The sequence below is a fragment of the Mixophyes fleayi genome, chromosome 1, assembly GCF_038048845.1.
Source record: "Mixophyes fleayi isolate aMixFle1 chromosome 1, aMixFle1.hap1, whole genome shotgun sequence".
Taxonomy (NCBI): domain Eukaryota; kingdom Metazoa; phylum Chordata; class Amphibia; order Anura; family Limnodynastidae; genus Mixophyes; species Mixophyes fleayi.
In genome coordinates this window covers 81,173,759-81,196,291 of record NC_134402.1, presented here as the reverse complement: position 1 = coordinate 81,196,291, position 22,533 = coordinate 81,173,759, and positions in this window count along the sequence as shown.

The window sequence follows — 22,533 nt, the reverse complement described above, 5'->3', positions numbered from 1 at the left end:
AACAGCAATTACCTGCTGTTCCTAACAGTGAGATCTCATTAATCTGTTTCTGCAGAACATGTACTTGTGTAGGCCTCATGCATCTGCTTCTAAAGGACACATAGCTGATGAGATCTCATTAATCTTCTGCTGTAGAACATGTACTTGTATGGACCTCATGCACCTGCTGCTAGAGGACACATACCTAGTGAGATCTCATTAATCTTCTCCTGTATAACAATTACCTGTATAGACCTTATGCACATGCTGCTAAAGGACACATATCTATTTAGATTGTTATTCTGCTTCTGTAGAACATGTACTTGTATAGACCGCATGCACCTGCTGCAAGAGGATACATACTTAGTGAGATCTCATTAATCTTCTTCTGTAGAACAATTACCTGTATAGAAAACAAAAAGACAGTTGTCATCGCTTATCCTTTACACTGCATATCTGTTTGTGTCTAGCAAAATGAAAACATGAGGTATTAGTTCATATTTTGATCAAAACATTTAAGCCTGCTTCCCAGCGTCCAGGGCACCTCATTATATGCAGGTCCAACACTGACCTATATGCTTAAAACACCATTAAAATGCAGTTAAAATCAGATGCACTCACCTCCCAGGTATAGGGATTTACATCTAGCAAGGGCTGTCTTGTGAGCCACACCCAAATGTGCCTTAAATAGGCTGGATGGACAGCTGCTATGACAATAAGGCAATATTTTGAAACAAAACAGAGAAAAAGCAAGCCGCGCTCGGTATATGCCACATTATATATGGTACCAGCTGCTTGGCAATAAGCCTGCGCTCAGTATATCCCATATTGTATACGGTACCAGCTGCGGGGCATTATAAATGCCCATATATGTATACAAAGCAAAAAGACAGTTGTCAGCACTTATCCTTTACACTGCATATCTGTGTGTGTCTAGCAAAATGAAAACATAAGGTATTAGTTCATATTAAGTTATATGTTAGATAGGGGGGGACAGAGTGATCCAGTAGGACAGAGTAATGAGGGGCACATTGTAATGAGGGGGACATTGCATATACTGTATATATGCGCATAATGTTTATACATACTATATCTATATAAAATGAGGGGCAAATTTTGTTTGTGTGTGTGTATGTTATATATATATATATATATATATATATATATATATATATATATATATTGTAACAAAAGGAGGCATTTAGCTGGCAATATGCAGAGAAAGCAGGGGAGTAGAGTAAAACATTTGTGCAGTAATGCACCTAGATTGAATGTAAAGACTTATGTATGAAAAGCAATAGTTTAAGTTTGGTTAAACTTACATGATTTGAAATCCTTCCTCTCAGCAAACAGACAGGGTGTGTCTGGTAGTGCAAACAGAGCCAGGGATGGGCGTTTCCTCTTAAAGAGAAGGTGGGTGTGTCACCTGTCCATCAAGCTAAGGTTGGGGGAGGAGTATCAGGTATAAAAGCTTGTTTGTATCATTTGTGCACTGAAACCAACGCTGGGGAAGCTGGCTGGTCTTGAGAGAGCTGAGCTATGTCTAGCTAGCGTTTAGGGCAGGGGTGGGCAAACCTGTCCTCAAGGGCCATATCCAGTTCATGTTTTTAGGATTTCTTTAATCATGTACAGCTGAGTTAATCTATTTGGCTGGGTCAGTAATTATCCCACCTGTTTCTACAGACAGAAATCCTAAAAACATGAACTGGATATGGCCCTTGAGGACAGGTTTGCCCACCCCTGGTTTAGGGTCTCCAAGAATTGCTGTGAAATTTGTACGGTGTCAAAACATTTGCCATCCTGACAATAAAAGTACATAAAAAGGAAGAAGTTGTTCGCGTGTGCTTCTGCAGTAGCGGGCTCTTGCCACAATATATATATATATGTATATAAGGATATTGTACTCAAATACATATACTTTAATATGGGGCTGGTTCCCCTTTTGCAGCAATAACAGCTTCCACTCTTTTTGGAAGGCTTTCCACAAGATGTTGGAGTGTTTCTGTGGGAATTTGTGCCCATTCATTTTGTAGAGCATTTATGAGGTCAGGCACTGGCTCGCAATCTCCGTTCCAGTTCATCCCAGGTGTTCGATGGGGTTGATGTCAGGGCTCTGTGTAGGCCGGTCAAGTTCTTCCACACCAAACTCATCAAACCATGTCTTTGTAGTACTTGCTTTGTGCATTGGGACACAGTCATGTTGGAATAGAAAAGGGCCCTCCCCAAACTGTTGTCACAAACTTATAAGCATAGCATTGTCAAAATGATTTGGTATGCTGAAGCATTAAGATTGCCCTTCACTGGAGATAAGGGGCCTAGCCCAAACACTAAAATACAGCCCCATACCATTATCTCTCCTCCACCAAACTTTACAGTTGCCATTATGCAGTCAGGCAGATAATGTTTTCTTGGCATCCGCCAAACCCAGACTTGCCTATCTGACTGCCAAACAGAGAAGAGGGATTCATCACTTCACAGAACATGTTTCCACTCCTCTACAGTGCATTGTCGGTGTGCTTTCCACCACTCCTTCTGGTGCTTGGCAATGGTCTTGGTGATATGAGGCTTGCATGCAACTGCTCGGCCATGGAAACCCATTCCATTTAGCTCTCACCGCACAGTTTTTCTGCTTACATTAATGCCAGTGGAAGTTCAGAACTCTTCAGCTATGGAATCAGCAGAGTATTGGTGACTTTTATGCACCATGCGCCTTTTCAGTCATTGACCCCGCTCTATGATTTTACGTGGTCTTCCGCTACGTGGCTGAGTTACTGTTGTCCCTAAACTATCCCAATTTCTGAATATCCAGCAGGGATGAGATTTCAAAAGCCGTCTTATTGCAAAGGTGGCATCCCATCACAGTACCACTCTTGAAGTCACTTTGCTCTTCCGAATGACCCATTTTGAATCACAAATATTTGCAAATGGAGGCTGAATGACTAGGTGTTTGATTTTATATCTTTCTGGCAACGGGTCTGATTGAAACACCTCAATTCAATAATTAACAGGTGTGGCCAAATACTTTTGAAATAGACGTCTTATACATCCTGTGGTAGGACATATACCTTTATAGAACTTATTTCCTTATGTCCTTGACATTCTAATTGTACTTTGAGGCTCCTGAAGTGTTATTTTTCACATGGTGCTGGAGGACACATACTTGAAGGGACCTCATGTACCACATATCTTTATAAAGCTAATTTACTTGTTGATGTATGAGATATACCTTTATAGACTTCTGCTAAAGTACACAAATTTAGATGGCCCTTATGAAAACCCATGTACCTGATGCTGGAGAACAAGAACCTTAATCAACATAAATTAATCAGTAAAATCAAATATAGTTTATTTCTAACTGCATAATAAACTACTTCATAAAAAGTTAAATAGGGTGCACATAGGTTTTATCAGGTTTGCTTACTTGTAACAGTGTATTTTCCTATCTGTTTATCTCATCAAAAGTTCGGTTTAAATTTGTTACATTTGTTTAATCATACATTACTTGTATCTGAGCTGAGTAGTAAAAATGCAATGTTAACATGAAACACAAAACTTCGGATGAGAAATAATATAAGTAATTATAACATTTCATTTAATTTATTTCAAGTTTTTGTATGTTGTTAATGGTACTGTGTACAGATCAACAATATTCATATTTAGCCACAGAACACATAATTTATATTATTTCTCTGCCATGATCTCTCGTTGAACTCCCATCATGTTTTAATACTGTGTTTTGTGGTTACCATGGCATCCAATGTTTGGTTTTACATGCCATATTAAACAACACATTGCTGCTACCTGCTGGCCACTAGCTTGTAGTGTAGTACTCAGTGGATCTGAATAAAAAGTACACATCTGTACTTTACAAATAAATTATATGCTGAACTGAAAGGGTTGGGGACAGTGAGAAAATTATGTTATCACCAAAATTAACCTTAGTCTATACATTCTGATACATTCATTTTGCAGCGGGGAGCATGGACAAAATGATGCGATTCGAATGGCCTGCTCTGCCGAGAGAGAGTATAAAAGTCACACCAAATCAACTATTAGCAGACAGGTCTTAAAAGGGTTAACTCTTTAAATACTATTTGTACTAATTCCTCTCCCCTTCATAATGCTAGTTTTTCATGATGATCCCTCTTTTTGGACCCCTATTATCCACTGTACTTAACAGCCACATATAACCAGCACATTGGACAGTCATGTTCAACACTGCTCGGCTCTCTAAGGCTGGGTACACAGTATACACCATTTCTCCCGATGTGATATCCTTAACGTTTTTAACAATAATAAAAAAAGTTTGATCAGGATGCCGATCATTGTGTACACACTAAAGACATTTTACACGATTTACCTTCAGATCTGTGCTCTTCAGCTGTTATAAAAATTGGCTGAAATGATCATGACTCTGCACACGCCATAGAGATCTATAGACACTGCCGGTCGTGAGTGCATACACACTGCAGGATTGTAATAACATTGTTCCGTTGTTGAACGATATTTTTAGTCCTATTTAAAAATCAAATAAAACAATACGGTGAGCTTAGACAGATAATCGTTCATCATTGCATCATACATACTAATGTGATATAGGCGGAACGGACATTTATCGTTTAATTGGCCTGATAATCGTCTGAAAACATTGTAGTTTGTACCTAGTCTTGGATATCACACGGCTGATGATTTTTGTGAACTAAAAATATGAAAATAATAGAATATGCATTACAGTATTACCTAATTGTTAAAATATATAGAACTGTTGTACATGTCAGCATATCATCAGTACAGATATTGATCTCGAAAAGTAGTTGGACAAGGTAAATAGAGAATCGTTTGAATCACTTATCCCCATATAACATTAGTACTATACAATACTAATGTTTTTTTGCTGTGAGAAAATTCATCTTCTGTCATCATTTTATCATCATTTTATTTTCACAATGTGTCTGCAGCTTAATGCTGCACAAGAAGTTTTTTGTTTTTTGCAATAAATATGAAAGATAAAATGTTGTGTCACTTATCAATGATGTTTCAGGGGTTATTCATTTACAAGAGTGATTGCATGCAGCCGTGACTATTCTGCTGTTTTATACAATTGCCCAATATGGCTCTTTTGCTACTATTGATTATAACAACACCTGAACCAGTCATATTCTAATCTGATATAACAACAAAGCTCTTAGTTGGTTGGAAGCCTAACTTTTATTTTTAATATTCATTCAATACTACTGCTAGAGGAAGGAGTGCTTTTGTTCGGTGATTATTGCGAGTACGAAAATAGCGACAACATTTAAAGCGACATTAAAATGCCGATTCTTCTAATGTAAACATGTACGAAATAAACACTAACAAAAATACTTACAGAGAACATTTCCGGCAAGCTTGGCATAAAAGCTGACACAAGAACAAGCTGTGATGGTCATCACTTAAAATGGCGTCAGTAACATTGCTGCTATTAAGGGCTCAATGTGAGGACCAGGCACCAGTATAATGTTTTTTAATAAGGCATAAACATTGTACAACTAATAAGCTCCTTTGGATTTCAGTATCATCTCTATGCGAATGATACACAAATTTATCTATCCTCTCCTGATCTTTCGCCATCTGTGTTGTCCCGAGTTACTGACTGTCTTTCTACCATTTCATCTTGTATGTCCAAACTCAATCTCTCAAAAGACATTTCTATTTCTGTTGACAACATGACCATAAATCCCACCACACAAGCTTGCTGACTAGGTGTGATCCTTAACTCAGAACAATCCTTTGTTCCCCACATTGACTCTATATTTAAATCATGATGCATACATCTAAAAACATTTTCAGAATACACACATACCTGTCACGGTTGCCGAGGGTGACCTAGGAATCCCCTGAATCTGCCTGATTTGGCCCGACTCATCCAAGGGCGCGGAGTCTAACAGGTAGGTAGTTTTCACCAGGAACCCCCCGCAAGAAGGTATGGTCTTAGCAGCCCCTATCCCGAAGGTCGCGGTCCAGAGGAAACAGCCGAGAACTGTACACTAAGGAAGTAACTCAGGATTGTAGCAAATTGAGTCACTGGAACAGCGGGAGTTCAATATAGCCAGCGGACTGGAGAGACAGAACTGTAGCTGAACACAATGGTGGTAACACAGGATGGTAGCAATGGAGTCACTGGAACAGCGGGAGTTCAATATAGTCAGCGGACTGAAGAGGCAGAACTGTAGCTGAACACAATGGGAGTAACTCAGGATGGTAGCAATGGAGTCACCGAAACAGCAGGAGCAGGGAGAAAATGAGCTAAGCCTCTACTGCTAGGGTAGTGAGCACAAAGAACAGGCACCTGACAGGAGACTCAGGTGTTTTAAATACCCCTCCAAGATGTTGTGGGCAATGAGGGGCGATTGGGAGGTCTGAAGAAGGGAAGCGGGTCTGCGCATGCGCTGACCCGAGAGCAAGATGGCACCCGCCATTGGGCAGGTGCGGCTGTGATGCCGGGATCACTGCAGGAGAAGGTTTAAGGGCGCCGAATTAAAAACTATAATTCATGCACTCATCATCTCCCGCATTGACTATTTCAATGGCCTCCTTACTGATCTTACCCTGAATCAGACTCTCACTCCTACGATTTGCTTTGCATGCAGCAGCTAGATTGATTTTCATTGCAAATTGTTCTTCCTCTGTTGAGCCACTCTGTCAGTCTCTACCTTGGTTGTCTGTATTTTACCAAATCCAATATAAAATACTTCTACTAACATACAAGGCCATCAACAAAACTGCACCTACAAACATCTCCTCACTTCTATCAAAATATCTACCAGATCGACACCTTCGTTCTGCACAAGAATTGCGTTTCTCATCAACCCTAATTACATGCCCCCATTCCCGGTTATAGGGCATTTTTTTCGGGCTGCACCCACTTTGTGGATATCTCTCCCTCACACAGTAAGACTTTCCTCTTGTCTTCAAACCATCAAGAATTCTCTGAAAACTCACATCCTCAAACAAGCTTATAATATTCCTCAACCACCCTCTTAACCTCCCTAGGCTATCCTATTGTTTTATTACTGTGTTTCTATCTAATTGTAAAGCGCTATGGAATTTGCTGGTGCAATAAATAAATGTTGATGCACAGTGTTAAGCTTGTACCAAATAAAGTGCCTAATGTTGAGGTACAAAATGTTGATCTTCATCACATCACACAATAGAATTTTCCACCATTTTCCCACATGATTTTCTGAAAAACAGTGGTTTTCTATTTGTCCCCTTCACAGGGCCCAGGTTTTTTTTGTCTCATGAACAGTTTATCCCATCTTTGTCATGGAAGATGGTAACTCTGTCAGTGCAGTCATAGGTCTCTTGCCTCTCTCTGAAGGATGCTCAGTTTTGGTGGATGACTTGTTCTAGAATAATTCACAGTTGACATATTCTCTCCATTTTGTTTATATTTGGCTTGACAGTGCGCACCTATGGATAGTATAACTCTTCTAATATCTTTCCCCAATTGGTGATTTTTCAATATAATTTTATTTAAATGTTATTTGAACTTTATGATGAAGCTCTTGTTTGGTGATGCACTAACGAGTGAGACACGTCTTACACAGATCGGTGTACTTAGTTTCAAATCAATTGGAACTCTGGTACATATATGAACTCCAATTAATAATTTAAGTGGATTCTGAAAAAGAATAATTGATTTGCTTTTCTATTTATTTGATATTACTGAGTATTATGTGTTGATCAGTAGAAGAATTTCTAAATAATTCCATCTTGATACCATAGTGTAAGAAAATAAAATGTCAAAAATGTCATAGGCATGATTAATTGTTAATTTGTTTAGTTTGTTGTTAATTTCTAGTAAGAAGTAATATGTGCTTAAGATTCACAATATTAATTCAGCGATTTAACAGGCTAACTTGGTTGTTTGGGCCAAATCACTTGCATGAACCTAAAATCACCACCAAGTCTGATAAACATTTTATTGGGTGTGACTACCGTATATGATCATTGGAACTGAGAGAAAATCCTGCTAGCCAATGACCAACATCTGTTAGGGCATTAGCCAACTATATAAGTAGAATCTACATGATCATGCTATTTAGTCCAGACACTGACCGCAAGCATTAGTCTAGTTTATCTGCACACATGTTTGGTCAAATTGGACATAGATCTAGTCACTTGGTGCTCAAACCAAACCAAGTAAGCATATCAGCCCATATATGTATGTAGTATAATATATGTCAAAACTTCTGTTATAGCTAATATTTGTAAAGATCGTCGAAATAATTGGATGAAGTAAATCAAACCTATTAATATTGTTTTACGGTGCGATTGCGATCAGTATGCCATGTTTTATGACGCCATTGCACGATAAATAACGTACACACACATTTACACGAACACATACACTTGTAATTAGTTGATATTAAAAGTAGTTCCAACACATAGTTATTTATAATGAAATGTAGCAAGTTTATAGTTAATTATTATAATGTTATATACACTTTAGTGAGATCTAAGGTTCAAGATATAGGAAACATATCATGTCTAGTATCATTCTAATCCCCTATTTATCCTCAGACGTCTGGTTCAATCGCCTAAAGAATCGCACCTTGCGTGTGCAAGATATGGATTATAGGGAATAAATGATCAGAATGATATTGTGTGTGTAATGTAAATAGACCAGTTTGAACCAGCTTTTGGTGGGAAGATTAGTATGCATCTTTTGAAGAGCAGACCCCACCCTTGGAGGGCATCGTTTGAACTGACCTATGAACTGCATTATACTGGACTGTCCTGAAGCCTGAACCTATGGAAATATGTCAAATCATCTGTATTGTACTCAATGTAACTTCAACTGTATATAAGCAGGTGCTCTGGGACCAACAGGCAGTCTTTTGACCACAGACTTCAGGATTGAATGACTGCATGCTGGATCCAGAGCGCCCGCGTATGTAATCGGCTGCAGGATTGAATGACTGTATGCCGGATCTAGAGCGCCCGCGTATGTAATCGGCTGTACTTATATTATTGAATTATTATTCTTTTGCTTGTGCTAACAAATCGCATTGTGAGTTGGAAGCACAACAATCGCAGCAGACAATGTTTATTGGTAAGCGATAAAATAACTTTAATAAGCAACAATATATGGTAGGATACTAGGAAAGCAATTTAAATCCTAGCCCAGTGGGGACATTTAAATACTACTGACTTCTGAAAATAAATGATCACCAAACCTATAAGTGACAACTTTATCTGCTATTGTTGCTTGAGAAGAATAAAAAACACATACTAAAGGCAGTATAGACTTGACTGAGGCAACAGGCAATTATATTGGAAAGTATATTTTTCCTTTTAATCATAAAACTTACATTTTAATCATTCATTGTTTGTTGAGAAATAGGTACTGAATTTAATGGCAGATTGAGAGATCCAAGTATTTACAGATATCTGTACTTATATGATCTTACTGTGCTATATCTCTCTTGCCTTTTCAGCTCATGACAGTTTAATGGATTACATGATACAGGAGGAACAGCAAGAGGTCTCAGAATGAATGTATCATATTGCTATAAGAGCTTTGTACACCAAACAATCGTTGCTTTTTCATTCTAGAATCATCCTGAAATGACCTCTGCTGCGGAGTCCACGCTGGCTACTAACACTTTCTGGGGTGCCTGCAGCTGAAAAAAAATGCTCCCAGATGTTTTTATTTTTTTAGATGAGAAATCACGTTTTGATACACGCACGTATTGCAATTCTTCCATATGGTTTTGAAGTAAATATATAGATTTTTCTAATTTGCTGGACATTCTTTAGGTAGAATGATATCTTAGAATAACTTTTGCACAATGTGCAATGCTTCATGCATGCTTTGTCCAAATGTTTCCATTCATCTCATCAAACTGTTTGTAGAAATCAATCACTGTAAATGAATTAAAATATGCCTATAGCAAACTCTATCTAGTTTTACCATTACATTGTATTTATTTACACCATAGTATAAAACTATGTTTTTATATTGTATCCAGACTTGGATGGGAATATACATCATTACTTCTGCAGCAGATATCGACAGAGCTTGATTCATTGTTTAGAAGGATAGCCTACAAAACATGTTAAAAAGTACATATAATAAAAATTATTTCGAGCTCTAATTCTGAACATGTTTATTGTGACGTAAGACGAAGGGGTAAGGCCACATAAAGGTGTAGCTTACCCATATTTCTTTTGGATTGTCTTTTAGGTGGTAAAGTGAAGAATACCCTCAGAGTGGTTTCCAGCATCTGAGGAGAAACCTGGGTGTCAGTGGCGCCAGAAACCCCCACCCTGCGCTAACTAAGTGGCCACCATAGCGGCACTGTCCTATACAGCAGCCGCGGCGCTGTCAAAGAAGCATCCGCGGCGGTGCTGTATTGTATACACCCCCCTGACAATCCTGCATGCGCCCCTGGGTGTGTCTACAATACTGATGTGTCCTGTAGATAACAAATCTTTACAATTGCATACTCCACCAGGCAAATGAGACTCTTTATAGGACATGCTGACAATGGTTAACATAGGTAATAAAAAAAAAAAATATATATATTATCTCCTGCTAAATACCTGGTTTTCAGAAGTCTAGCCTGTCCAATTATAGAAAGCCCCGTTCAAAAAACAATGTTTGCTTCTCTTTCCTTTAGGTTCTGTAAGATCGACAAGGTTATTTAACTTCTCTATTTCTATAAGGGCCGGCATACAGCAAGGACATGGAAGCATTGCTTTTTAGCAATACAATTAAATATTGACAGGGACACACTGGAGCAACCTATTTCCTCCTATTAAAGTTCAGTTACTTACACTTGCACCCGTGTCCTCTGCTTGCTCAGCTCACCTATAGTATCACATTCTCTATGTTTCAACATTTACTGGGTAGTGTGGGCCCTGCATAGACTTGTATAATACTTAATGGTGGTGCTTGTGCTCCTTAGAAGAGGAAATTATTTCACTGAGAAGAGAGAAGCTGATGTCAACCCTCTTATGTTTCAAATATTCAATTGGTAAATGAAAACAAAACACGGCTTAATTTCTACAATGTATTTTTATACTTGTTTAATGCATAATTAAGTAATGCAATCATATTACATATGCTACACCCTCCAACTTCATTCTAATGGGAAAGTCTTTCTTTGGACCTTAATTCCAGGGTCCATCTTTCCTTCAGACTTAGACTAGATTAAAATAAATTAATAATAACATCCATCCACCCTGTACATGAGGATAAGGGAGATCTTGTACTCCCTAAAAGTATGTATGTTTTTCCATCATGAAATGGTTTGCACCGCCGCACCCCCCAAATAAAATTTAGCAGGTCATTCTGGACAGAAGAGGGTGGCACATAAATGAATATGAGCCGAAGAAAAGTGTACTAGATTAGCTTAATCAAGGCTCGTATCAAGTAAGTATGACCATTGTTTGCAATAGAATGGATTTACCGCCAAGAGGTGGTACAGACAATTTATTTATATTTGCTATGTGTTATATATTCTACAGCACTATATGTATATAGAAAAGGATGAAAATATGTTTTTTAAAATAACTTACACTAGGAACTGTGATGGTGAACTTACTGCAAAGGAAAAATTGGATAAATAAGCTACAGAAATAAATGTATTCATTATATTGATTAATTATATGTGCTTGATGGATAGAGAAATGAAAAGCCAAGTGAATCTACTAAGAGCAGATCATTATAGAATCTTGTCATAATGGGATAACTTTAAGAAATTTTTGGTAAGGGCATAATTATCATGAGTCCATTAATTCTAAGGGGTACAATATCTTTAAAAGAGTCTGATGACACATTACAGTACTTGTTATAATATGCTTGGCCCTTTCTCAGTACAGTCTTCCTGAATGAGTCTGACTTCTTATTAATGTAATTGGGTTGCTCAATATTCAGACACACTGTATAATTGGCAAATCAATTCTTCTTAAGCACTTGCAGACTGCAGAACATATACACATACATTCAGGTAAGATTCATACAGTTCTGGCCAACTGTATATGATGTCTTAGCTGGATCTTTGTTCATTTGTTCCTCTGCTTCCAACAGTGTGCTGGAACCCATATACCCAGGGCTTGTTTTGGGCATTGCAAACAGGAAAATTGTCTGTGTCGGTGAAAAATGAGAGGTTTGCTTTTTACTTTATTAACTTAAACATGATCAACAGCTCCTGATATAGATCAATGCTAGTTCTCCTCTAATGGTATGATCACTGGCAGATTGCTGCTCAGTTTCATATCGAACCTTTATTCAGATTAATTTATGGAGTTCACTGCAGTATAGGAAAGAGCTGACAGGAGAAATCACATTAGTGAACATGGAGGAAGAGGATCTGTATGTACACACAGTATGCACCATAAATAATTTTTCATATTAGAGTAATCACCACACATGCCCTACATATTAAAGCTCTGATTTGCAGCATCAGTTATAACTTTGCATATTAGACTTGCATAGTAGACTTGACATCAGATAAGGCTCATGATACGGTGGATAGTAAATTTTGGAGCCGTCTTTTAGACATTGGATATGTTGGTTGAGATAAGCTCATATGGTAAGTACCTCATGCATTACTAGCTGTTTACTGAGACCTATTATGGGACATCCGGTGGCCAGTGAGCTATTTGTGGGAGGACTGAGATTGATATTAGTCAGTTTTCAGATCCAACTACTGGGCAAATTTATAACAAGTGGGACAAGACATCCTGGGAACAAGCAGTGGGATTATTAGAAGCAGAGGAGCTCAAACTTGGAATAAATAAAGAAAGTTTGGGCCAATGGGAGCCCACAAGGTCAGTCTCAGTGGTTAGAGTAGGAGTAGTAGGTGGGGTGTGGGAATGATTGGGGAAGCAAGAGTTAAGGACATAGACATGAGCAGCCTGAGGAAATCAGACCCAGGTGGGGGACGGCTAAATAGCCAAAGGTGTTCAAAGCTGGCCCTAATGACCAGAGGGTAAGTAGTGTGGCACTGGCAGCTGCCAGGCGTGGTATCTGTACAGCTTTAAATGGAGAGTCCTGGGTTATACAGGCTCCAGTGAAAGTCACAATCACTGCAACAACATTACATTGAGCTGGAACTGCAGGAATGTGGAGATACTGTCATATACATTACGTCGCCACGGCAGCCTTCAAAATACTGGCTAAGGTTAAGGTGCATGGTAGGACCATAACATCAACCAAGTGAACAATGTGTAGTGGAATATTATTGAAATACTGTATGAACAGTGTAAAGAAGAATATCAATCTAAATAAAACAAAATGACAGCATGAGAAATAAATATAGGTCTTAACCAAAGTTGAATACAAATGGAGAGCAGGTGGAATTAGTCTTGAGAAGTCTCAGAGAGAAAGACATTCCAAGTTGACATCCATATAAGAAAAGGGCTGAGATCTTATATAAGACGGACGTCTTGTATAAGACAGAAGCCAGGTGGGTCTCCTGTAAACCCAAAGGAAGCAAACAAGTCCAATGTCACTGAGTAACCAATTAGGGGATATCAAGAGTCCCTGAAGGCAATAGTCAGGGCCATAAAACACACGTTGATGTCCATTCAAGTGACAGAGGGGCTCTCGACTTGGAGGAGGTGGAGTGCAAGACTTTATTTGGTGCCCTTTGAGGCAGAGGTGTTGCACCCTTCTCAGATGAACTGGATGCTGTCATGAAAGTCAGATAGTGGGAATGGTCTTGATGTTTGAGTGACAGCTTACCCCCTAGAGAGGTGCGGAATCTAACGGAAGAGTGGTATTCACCAGGGTTTCCCACAAGGGAATATGGTCTTAGCTGCTCTCAATCGCAGGTCGCAGTCCTCTAGGGGGCGCAGAGCAGATAATTTGGAGAACCAGGAAGTAGCTGTAAAGCAGAATGGAATGTTGCCTCAGGTATATGGAAATTCAGGAACTGGACGGATGCTATGCGATGATCAGCATCAGCAGTACAGCCACGAGTCTCAATAGTTACAAACAAAAAGAAGAAATATTTTGATTTCTGAACCCTGTCACTATTTTAAAGCACACAGACTATTTTTATAATGGGGGAAGTATCACTTTTCATTATTTTGGGCATTTTTCTTCATGTCATTGAAATTAAATAAAATTATATTTATTTTAATATGTTACCAAACAACCTATATTTCCAAAACACCAATTCAATTACCTTATAAACAGACCAGCCTTTGTCTTTATCCTAATATAAATGCATACTCCAAACAGGGCAAAAGACCTCAGACTAGTCATAAGATTTTCTATTTTCTTATTAAATTCTGATTTTTGTGACCAGTTCTGAGACTTTCCTATCAGCTCTCCATTTGGTTTTAGATTACCCAGCATCCTCAATTTATAAATTCAACATAACCAAAACAGATGTGCTACCTATTAATATACCTCCAAAACTCTTTAGCGAAAAATGTGAATATGTATGGCAAAAGATGACCTAATAGGGCCTCCACAAATCCCAGCAAAGTGAGAAGGAATTATAGAATGTAATTATCCCACCTTTTTAAACAAACGAACTAATCTCATTAAAAATTGGATAAATTTTGAGGACTTGTGGCTTGGCCGAATAGCAACCATACTTTCTCTATTTAGAACTATCATGGTCAGCCAATGGCTAAGTGGTTAGCACTTCTGCCTCACAGTGCTGGGGTCATGAGTTTAATTCCTGACCATGGCCTTATCTGTGTGGAGTTTGTATGTTCTCCCCGTGTTTGCTTGGGTTTCCTCCAGGTCCTCCGGTTTCCTCCCACACTCCAAAAACATACTGGTAGGTTAATTGGCTGCTATTAAAATTGACCCTAGTCTCTCTTTCTCTCTCTCTCTCTCTCTCTCTGTCTGTGCGTGTGTATGTTAGGGAATTTAGACTTTAAGCTCCAATCAGAGTGCAACTGTGGAGATGATGCCTATAGCAACCAATCAGATTCTATCTATCATTTTGTACAATTTACTAAATAAATGATAACTAGGGGCCTGATTCATTAGTGATCTTATCTCGTGCAAAAGTTAAGATGCTTATTTTAAGAAGAAACGGGGAGATAAGAGTGAAGTTAAGATGAATTTTCATCTTCACTTAAGAAATTCTTCACTTACACAGTGGATTTTGCTTCTTATCTCCCTTTTCTGAGCATGCACAGAGTGGATTTGCTTAAAATAAGCAAAAAATGGCAGATAAGATCACTAATGAATAAGGCCCTAGAATCGTAAATTCGCAGCTTGATAATTTACCACCAGATGTTCTTCATAACTGCATGACCAGTCCCATCTATATCTATGGTTTTACAAAGAGTCGATTTTGAAGTGTCGGAATAATATTTTTCAATTCATATTCTACCAAAGCAAAAGTTATATAGTTTTTGAGGACATATAGCCATTTCTTTTGGTAATATATGAAAATAGATCTTTTCCCTATCTCATACGTCAGTAAATATTCTAAATCTCAACTTTATCTTGATACACAAAATGAATGAAGCCTACCAAGTTTGGAAGAAGAGTAATGCACCCTCTGACTCTATGATCAAAAGAAATCCCAGTTGATAACTTACTCATACAAATAGCCAACAGGAACTCCAGACTATCCAGGTTTTAATTTTATAGACATTGCAACAAAAATAGCCGCCTGCTGGCCAATTTGTTACAAGGCAAGTACCTACTACTAATATCCCTGTCCTTAAGAATGAGGTTGGCGTTCTGTCAGGTGAGGGCAGTGGCATGCTGGGCTGGGGGGCATCTGCCGGTCCTATAGTGGGCTACCTTGGGCTGGGTCACTGGGCCACCTGCATTGATTTGCCTTTAAAATTTTTCTAATAGGCTGCTGAGTCGAGTCTTGCCCCCTGGGCTAAAATTTGCCAGCCCTCCCCTGTTTGAGAGGAAATCCTTAATATTCTTTATATCCTTAATATTCTTTACTATTTCCATTAAAAGCTGTATAAACAAGATACATTGAACATAGAAAAAGATTGTTTTGGTATAAAGTTAATTTCCCATATATAATGGACCAACAGGCTGAATCTCTCTTAGCACCTATTGACCTAGAAGAATTCACTTCCACACTTAAAGCGTTAAAATCTTTCAAATCTCCTGGTCCAGATGGTCTAAGTAGAGAATTTTACAAGATATTAGCAAACATTGTTGCTGAATCCCTTACTAAATTCTTTAATCATGTTATTACTAACCACACTTTACCCCTCCATTTTAACTCTGCTACTCTTAAAGTTTTACCTAAACCGAGCAGGCCCCTGGACGAACCAGGCACTTATAGACCAATATCTTTATTGAATGTTGATTATAAAATTCTAAATAAAATCATGACAGAAGGTCTTAAGACCATTCTACCCACAGTAATCCATAAAGACCAAGCAGGCTTTGTCCGGGAGAGAAATTCAGTCACAAATATTCAAAAAATATTAACTATTATGTCCTACTTGTACTCCTCTGGGGACCATAGCCCACACTTGCCTTTATCACTAGATGCTGGAAAAGCTTTTGACCTGGTGACTTGGGATCACCTTTTGGATTCTCTTAGATGGTTTGCTTTCCCAGAGAAGTTTATACTTACACTGCAGACCTTATATACTAAACCACAAACTGTCATAGTTTCTAATTGACATATATTTAACCCCTTTACTATACAATAAAGCATGCGTTAGGGGTGCCCTTTGTCCCCTTTGTTGTTTGTATTGGCGTTAGAACCTTTGGCCATCGTTCTTAGACCAGACAAGGACTACTCTAGTGTAGTTGTTCATAATCATGAGTGCAAATTAGCTATGATAGCAGATGACATGATGCTGCTGGTCTCCCGACCTATGCAATCAATTCCCTCTATAGTCAACTTAATTTCCACGTATGGGACGTTTGCGGGATCCAAAATTAATTTCGACAAATCTGAAATTCTGACTATCACTGAACAAGCACTCACCCCCGAACAGTCTCTTACATTGTCACATTTCAGATGTGTCTCACACAAATTGAAATATCTAGGCATTTACATACCCACCAGCCTCAGTAACCTATGTAAATATAACTATTCCCCAATCATTCGGAAAATTGAGTCCATCTTAACAAATTGGAAAAATGTAACCCTTTCTTTACTAGACAGAAACACTGTGCTCAAATCTATTATTTTCCCTAAATTGGCTTACCCCTTGCAGATGCTCCCTGTCTGCTTCACTAGGCTTGACGTTCATAGTTACACAACTTTGTTTGATATGTTATTATGGCATGGTAAAAAAAGGCGAATTAAAAGAGCCAAGCTTAGTCAGCCTAGGATACGCGGTAGAATTGAATTTCCTGACATCAATGCATTCATGTGTTCAGCACTCTTTAGATACATCTCAGGCTGTCTACTAAGGTAGGAGTACTTTATAAATTTAACCTCAGAAAATTATTTATTCACCCCATACTCTCCAGCGGCTCTCATACACCTTCTAAGATCTCAGTTACCCAAAAGGGCCTTGAACAACATTTTTTTTCATGACACCTATAAGGCATGGACATCTATCTCAAGGAAATTAAATTACTCTCGGGACACTACTAAATATACAGAGATATAAGGAAACCCTACAATTACCCCGGGCATGGGCATAATTCCTCAATCCAAGATGTCTTTGACCCTGGGAGAACCCTACTCACATTTCAGCAGCTTAAGGAGACATTTCAGCTTCGCAATTCACATTTTTTCATGTATTTGCAGTTATACCATTATGTCATGCTCCACACTGAGGGAAGATGACTTTGCCCACCCCCAGTGCTTTAGATAAGTTATTGCATTTTTCAGAGAGACAGAAATTTAAAATGTGATATCTGTACCATGACATTTTATCACAAGATTTATCAAAATTTTGGGAATCTACAAAGGTAGCTTGGGCTAGAAATTCTGTAACATTCTCTACCTCCATGGATCTTATTATGTACCATGACAATGTCATGAAATGGCTACATTCAACCAGACTGCAGGAGGTACCTATAACATATTAAACAGAGCTTAGATATCGCAAAACCAAAGAAAACATTATGTGAGAGAAGAAGCGAGTTCTTCTCCCAAATGCAAATGCTTCCTTTTTCCACCATATATGGGAATGTCGTAAAAACCAAAAATTCTGGAACAAGGTTTTGAATTTCCTAAACACCTCTTTGGGTACCTTCCTGCCTCCTGACAAAGTTGTGATTCTTTTTTGTAACTTTGATCATTGAACCACATTACTTCCCCCAAGGAAGATCCAAGATGTAAAACCATTCCTTACAGTGGTGCTTACCATTGTCTAATTAACCATACTCCGGCATTGGATAACTGCTGCCCCACCCTCTCTTTCGGAAGTTAAAACCGAACTACTGGACACATTATATATATTTTTTTTAACTTTTTATTTATAACAGCAGATACATGTATACAGCACAACAGTACAAATCATACATCTTGTCCAGGTACCAATATTACTAGATATAAGGACACTAGATAGGAAAAATGAGAAATGCAAAAGAAAATAACAGACAAAATAAAGATACATCTTTCTCATCCAGGTACATTCCAGGGGGGAGTTAAAGAACTGCAAAGTGAATAATTGAGATAGAAATTTTTTTCCCCCAATAGCAAAGGTGCAACTTATACCATTGTACTTATCTAGCGAATAGAACACACTGCTATGATTTTTTATTTTTTTGGGTAAGTGCGAGGGGAGGGGAGGAAGGGGGAGGGACAGAGGGGGAGAGGAGGATAGAGGGGCACGAGGAGAATAGGAGAAAGAGAGTTACCAAAATTGAAGAGAGAAGAAGAGAGAGAAGCAACTTAGGTTTATGAGAGGCCTGGCATAGTACTGTTGTTAAAGCTATACCAAGGATCCCATATTTTGTGGAACGGGGGGACCTTGTCATGGAGGAGACTAGTCATATATTCCATGGATGCTGTGTGCCAAGTTCTTTTCATAACTCCCTCTTTGGAAGGTTGTGAGTCCTTCTTCCATTCACTAGCTATTTGTAACTTAGCTGCATTATAGATGTGTCGGATCAGCTTATCTGATGTCTTAGTAATGCCCTTAATAGGTTGGTAAAGGAGCACCGAGAGTGGATTCTTAGGCACGTTAATTGAGGTGACCTGTCGGACCAGAGATATAACCCAGAATTTAGCCACAAGAGGGCAATCCCACCAAACATGAAGAAAAGAGCCAACCGCCCCGAAATCCCGCCAACATAAATTTGAGGTTTGGGGAAAGATAGCATGGAGCCTCTCAGGGACCATATACCATCTGGTGTAGACCTTGTATGAGTTTTCACGGGTAGCTGTATTAATAGATGACCTTGAGATTTTTTCACGAATGAGCGACCATCTCTCCTCGTCTAGGGTCACCCCAAGATCCTGTTCCCAAGCCTGCTCAAACGGTTCCTTAGGAGGAGATGAGGAGGACTCGAGGGAACTATACAGGATTGATATATAGCCACGGCGACCCGGGCTATAAATACAGTGCCTCTCAAAGGGTGTTGGCAACCGCAACCTAGATGAATGAGTCTGGGCTTGAATAAAGCTTTTAATTTGTACATAGTGAAAGTAAAGGTTGCTTGGAAGTGCATGTTTCTCACTCAGGTCTGTGAAAGAGCGTGGAGCATGCTCTCCCATCAAATGAAGAAAACGGTCTATTCCTGCATTCCTCCAAGGGTAAGCAAAAGCATTGATGCACCCCTGTGAGAAACCAGGGTGTCTCCACAGCTGGGTGAGAGGCGAAGGATATGGGGCTAGTGTATATTTTTTGTTCAATTTGTCCCAAACCTCCAGTGTAAAACAGATGGAGGGCATAACAAGGACTGAGGCTGGTCTGACACTCCTAGGAATCCAAGGTACAAAGCGAACTCCTATATCTGGAGACAACAAATCTTCAATATCCACCCACCTCTTGGTTCCCAGTGGCGAGAGCCAAGAAATGAGATGAGTCAATTGTGTAGCTTGGTAATATTTGTCAAACAGGGGGAGACCCAGGCCACCATTATATTTAGATTTAGCTAGACAAAGTTTGCTGCGTCTGGGCCTCTTACCCTGCCATACAAACTCACCGCATATAGATTGAATGGAGCCCAAGAAAGAGTCAGGGACTTTAACCGGAAGGGTCTGAAATAAATATAAAAGTCTGAGTAAGACATTCATTTTGATGGCATTGATCCTTCCGAACCATGAGATGTAAAGAGAACCCCAGGTCGATAGGTCACGTTTTATTGTAGACAACAAAGGGGGGAAATTAGCCTGAAACAAAGTTTCGTAGGAGTTTGTTATATAGACTCCCAGATATCGGATTGCTTTGGGCCGCCACTGAAACTCAAAATTAAGCTCTAAGACTTTCTTTATGTGAGGTGAGAGATGTAGCGCTAGCGCTTCTGATTTGGAGTTATTTACTTTGTATCCGGAAAGAAAGCCGAAATTTTGTAAATCCATGAATAAATTGGGAAGAGAAGTTTGAGGTGATGATAATGTGAGAAGGACATCATCTGCAAACAACGATATCTTATATTGTCTACTTTTGACCTGGATCCCCCTCACATCTGGGTTCAGTCGAATCCGAGCAGCAAGTGGTTCGATACATAGTGCATAGATAAGAGGGGAGAGAGGACAACCTTGTCTCGTCCCGTTCCCGATGCCAAACACGGAAGAACTCAAACCATTTGTCAACACTGAAGAGGATGGGCTATGATATAAGGCTTGGATACCTTGAAGAAAATTGCCAAAGAATCCAAAGGATTGGAGGGTTTGAAACATAAATGGCCAGGAGAGCCTATCAGCTTTCTCTGCATCTAACGCCAAGACTACAGAAGGAAGTTTGGTCTGGTTTATGTAAGAAATCAGGTCTATAGTTCTCCTGGTATTGTCTGGAGCTTGTCTGTTTGGAACAAATCCAACTTGATCTGGGTCTATAAGGTGCGAAAAATGATTGTTCAACCTATTCGCCAGAATTTTGGCAAATAGCTTAATATCCGCATTTAGCAACGAGATGGGCCGATAGTTAGCACACAGTGTGGGATCCTTATTAGGCTGCTTGGGTATTACTATGATATTAGAACGTGTAGTTTCTCTGTGAAATTGTTCCCCCCGTAGAATAGAGTTGAAAATAGTAAGTAAGTGTGGAGACAAAATATGCTTAAAGGTTTTATAGTATGAGGTGGTGAATCCATCAGGACCAGGAGCCTTGGAAGTCTTTTGAGATTTAAGAGCTATCTTAAGCTCCTCCTCACTAATGTCTTCGTTCAGTTTGGAAGCTATGTTCTTGTCTAGCTTTGGAAGGTTACATGTCTTTAGGAATTGTTGAATAATAGACGGTGAGGGGGATACAGGGGTGCCCTCTTTATTCAAATTATATAGAGATTTGTAGTAGCTATAAAAAGAATCGTTGATAACTTTCGGGTCGTAACTCAGCGTACCCTTCTTGTCTCTTACTGCCATTATTGCCTGAGCAGCCCTTTTTGCCTTCAATTTGTTTGCTAGCATAGTGTCAGATTTATTACTTTTCTCATAAAATTTTTGATTGAGCCAGCGGAGGGCCCTCTCAGTCTTTTCTGCTAACAAAGATTGGATTTCACCTCTAATGGAGAGGATTTGTTTGTATATTAATTTTGATTGAGTTTGTTTCTGAATACCCTCTAGCTGTTGCAACTGGGCAGTAAGAGAGTTTAGTTTCAAGGTTTGTTGTTTTTTACGAAAGGAGGCAAACTTAATAATGGCCCCTCTGATGACTGATTTATGTGCCTCCCAGATCGTGGAAAGAGGGGTGTCAGGCGTTAGATTAAGTTCAAAGTATTCTTGGAGGCAAGACTCAATCTGCTCTTTAAACACGGGTAGCTTGAGTAAAGATTTGTTTAATCTCCAGGATGAGTTACTTTTAGATTTATCCAACAGGTCAAACGAAGCCGTGACTATTAAGTGATCCGACCACGGGTTGGTGAGTATATCAGTATGAGTGAGAAGTTGTATAACTTTACTGCAGCCTATAATCATATCAATTCTGGAGTAAGAATTGTGTGGATGTGAATAAAAAGTATAGTCCCGAGAGGAGGAGTTATGGGCTCTCCAAGAGTCGAACAGACCAGCCCCAGCCATGTGTTTAATCAGCGTTTCTGTTTGGGTGGTAGGTGGGGAGACATGACGTGTTCCTGACCTATCTAGGTTCTCTGACAATATAGTGTTAAAGTCTCCGCCTATCAGGAGAAGACCTCTCTGTAATTTACTTAGCTCAAGAAAAATTTGTTAAAAAATCTAGATTGCCCTGTGTTAGGGGCATACATATTCGCCATAGTAATAGTTTGATGTCCTACCTGACCCACCAATATAATGAAGCGGCCTTCATGGTCTAGACTAGACGCTGTAAGCTGAAAGGGCACGGAATTCCTAATCATGACAGCAACTCCACATCTCTTGACTGGTAGGGAGGCATATTCCACAGTGGGGAATCTACGGGAGGACAAGGAGGGATGGTCGCCCTGTTTAAAATGAGTCTCCTGTAGGAATACAAAATCAGCTTTCAAGTCTTTTACAGTTCTATGTAGTAGCGATCTCTTTTGTG